General features: G+C 32.7%; 1 non-coding gene across 1 annotated transcript; it reads right to left on the reverse strand.

The window, feature by feature from the left end:
- Positions 1 to 3,178: 3,178 nt before the first annotated feature.
- LOC111814037 lies at positions 3,179 to 3,282 on the reverse strand. Its single transcript, XR_002819116.1, has one exon. It is a non-coding gene; the product is annotated as a U6 spliceosomal RNA (small nuclear RNA).
- Between the last annotated feature and the right edge of the window lie 316 nt (positions 3,283 to 3,598).

Consider the following 3,598-nt stretch of genomic DNA (forward strand, 5'->3'; position numbering starts at 1 on the left):
GATTTTGAAACTGTCTTATTGCTATTTGTTTCTCAACAAAATTAATTTGAAAAATAAAAATAAAATAAAGGGAATAATTGCCAATAACAAAAGACCATCATGTGCTCCACGAACTTGAAGTGGTTATGACGGGATGTTAAAAATGTTGCTTATCTTTGCAATAGTGGGGGCAGACCTGGAATCACAGAGGTTGTGTCCTGTCTGGAAACAGTTCTCCCAAGAAAATGAGGGTCCCCCAGCATTGGACCCAAGTACCAATTCCTCTGAAGGAGATCACATACTATTTTAGTGGGCACTGCAATTATTTCTTAGTACTGAGTTGAGTTCAAGTAATCTTCTTTGGGATTTTGCATAAGTATTAGGCTTTAATATCAGAACATCATTTGTAAAATTGTATATGACTTTAAATCTTCAAAGTGATTTGTGTGATATAAACTTTGTGTTAGAAAATACTGAGCTGCTAAAATTTGTAGGTGGTTATCTATGAATGGGCACCTTCATGAAATATTTCCTTAGCTATCAATGACGTCTTGTTTGGTTTTAGACTGTTTACATTATGATTTGATGTCAACAACAAAAAACACATTGTTGTGTAAAGGAAGACACACTACAGCACAGAGTTGTGTGCTTTCCCATAATCTTACTGTGACAATATAATTGCTGTTTAGTTAATAAGCCTAAGTACCAGTGATGAATGTGAGTTTATGCATGGCATATTGATGATAGTATCTGAGTACAATAAGCTGCCAAATGAGAGGCAATGGAAAAGAAATATTGCAGTCCAAATTGCACTCCAAATAACTATTTTTCTTTTTGTGCAATCAAAATTGTATAGTCTACAGTTATTTCCATAAACACTCATTGGTACTGTAGAATGAACATAATAACTTCATATGATTCATAGGAGATACTTACAACATAAACTTATACACCTGTGATGAATTGGATTTAGTAATTTCTCTATGCTTAAGGAAATATACGCTTACTGTACCACAGTTGCAAGGGATTGTTTATCTTTTCTATTAGACTTGTAATTAATCATCAAGGCATGAGCTGCCTGATGTCAGGCAGATTTAACATTCTGGAAAGTATTCAGTGTCGGACACAGAAAGCACTGTAACATAAATGAAACACATGAAGTTTTCTTCAATATTTCTTTGTTTGCCAGCAGCATATAAGGTAAATGAGATATAGTGTGGAAAGTTTAAATCAGTGCTGAAAACAGAACATTTCTAAACTCCAGCTAAGGCTAGATTGTTCCTTTCTGCACTTGTAAAGTTTTAATAGATCTATTTGGCTATTGTTGGGGAAAGGAAATGAGTTTCAGATTATTTAAGTGGGTAAGCTATGCATACTTTAAACAGCAAAAAGATGACATAGTGGAGAAAACACTGAATCCGTTTACATAAGGACTGGATCAAACAGTAGTAATTCAGAAGTCCACTGAACAAGTGAAAGCTCTCAGCCAATTTCAATAAAACTGTCTAAACAGATTTTATGCAGCTGAAAATGCATATAAGGAGTCTCTGCTACTACCTTCTTCTAACATAAAGAACGAGGCTGCAAAAACATTAAAACAGTATGTGGGTAGTCTACTCATAGGAATACTAATGAAGGCATACCTCAGAGACGTATGTAAGGCATGCAACATTCTCCCTCAAAAATAAAGTGTTTTTAGTGGATTTTTTGAAAAGTAACTTCAGTATTATAACTTCATTATGTGTGAAGTTCACTTCAGTAGCTTCTTCTCTTTGCATCAATATTTCAATAATTTACAGGAAGATTTTTAAAGATAAAGTGGGTTCAGTCCCTAGGAGCTTTATAGTGAGTTGTTTATTGGCCAAGGAAAATCACTGCAAGGAAGAAAACTGACCTCTCCTGCCACAGAGTAGCCAGTAACTCAGAAATAGGAATAAAAATGGGAAGTTTGGAATAAATAAAAATCACTTCTTAAATGGCTGTATTGGACAATCAAATTCAGACCAAAAATTTATTGAAAATGAGAATAAAGTATAATTATGATACTTTAGTATATATTTGAAGGAAAACAATTCATTAAATGTTACACAATGTTAATGGGAGTTTAATACTTTTTACAGTTGATTTTCATCAAGACAAAAATAATACTTCTATATTAACAAATTTACAATCTGTAGAGTCAATTATTTGAATCTGTTGGCTGAGGAGAGAGCTAGGCAGTCCAAGTGCCTGTCTGGTAAGTGCAAGGACCCAAGTTCAATGTCTGGTACCACATGCCATGCCAGATCCAAAACCGGACATAGTGGCTCATGCCTATAATCCCACTGCTGTGGAAGACAAGACAGGAGGATCACTATGAGTCTAAACTGCATAGCATGACTCTGTATCAAACAAAATAAATTATATATTTGAATTTTACAGTCTGAAAGGTCCCTCAAACTATAGGAAATAGCAGCAGACTGAAATAAATGTGATTTTCCATATGATGACGCAGGCTCTTAACTGATGAATTATTGATGTATTACTTCTTCAAAGGTTTTTTTAAAATACCCTTTTAAAGATTATACACAAATAATAAGTCAGCAACTTTATTGGAATGAAATTATATCAGAAATTAAAATTATCTCTGTTGCTAAATCCAATAATAAATTGTAATTTAAAAATAAGAATTCAGAAACATCATACCACAGTGATATATGTACACCTATAATTATAGCAGCACAATTTTTCAGAGCCAAATCTTGGAAACAACCAAAATGTCTATCACCTGAGGAACTGATAAAAACTATGTGTGGTATTTTTATACAATGGAACATTACTTGGCTGTTAAGAAAGATAACCTTGAGGATTTTATAGGTAAATGGATACAACTAGAGGCTATATTCATAAGTGAAATAAATCAGCCCACATGTGTAAACATTGTATTGTATCCTTAGTGTAAGAACCTGAAAAAATAAATAAAATCCATAATGCATAATAGGTATGCTGAAACTGAAAGAAACTAAGCATGAGAAATGAACAATTGAGATGAGGGAAAGAAGAAAAGATAGGAAAAAAGGAAAAGGTGAAATCCTGGCAGTATATGCACAGGATAGCTAAGATAATTGTACTACTAATTCCTAGTGGTTTTTGGAGATTTTGAAGGTAGTAGTTAATGGGTTTTTTTTGTTTGTTTGTTTTTGTATTTAGTGCAGCATCTAAAAATATATGTTTCACAGATTTGCATGTCATCCTTGCACAGGGGCCATGCTAATCTTCTCTTTATTGTTCCAATTTTAATATATGTGCTGCCAAAGAGAGCACAGCAGTTAATGTTTAAAGTTTTTACTTTGACCAATTTTGTATGCTTATCTCTATAATTGGGGCAGCTACATTGAAGACAGCAATGTGAAATATAACAATCACTGTTGAATACTTTTCATCTTATTTTTTAAAATGTATATTGCTTCTAATGTTTTATTTACTATTTCTATGATCTCTTTTGAATAAATTAAAAAGTAAAAAGGACAAGAAAAAATTAAAGTTAGATAGGAAGAGTTAACTACAATTATCTTAGTTCAGTTGTTTGATCAATCTTTCATGCCCATATCTGGTAATCTGAGTAACAAATTTTGCAATA

Source organism: Octodon degus, unplaced genomic scaffold, assembly GCF_000260255.1.
Source record: "Octodon degus isolate 3935 unplaced genomic scaffold, OctDeg1.0 scaffold00258, whole genome shotgun sequence".
NCBI lineage: Eukaryota > Metazoa > Chordata > Mammalia > Rodentia > Octodontidae > Octodon > Octodon degus.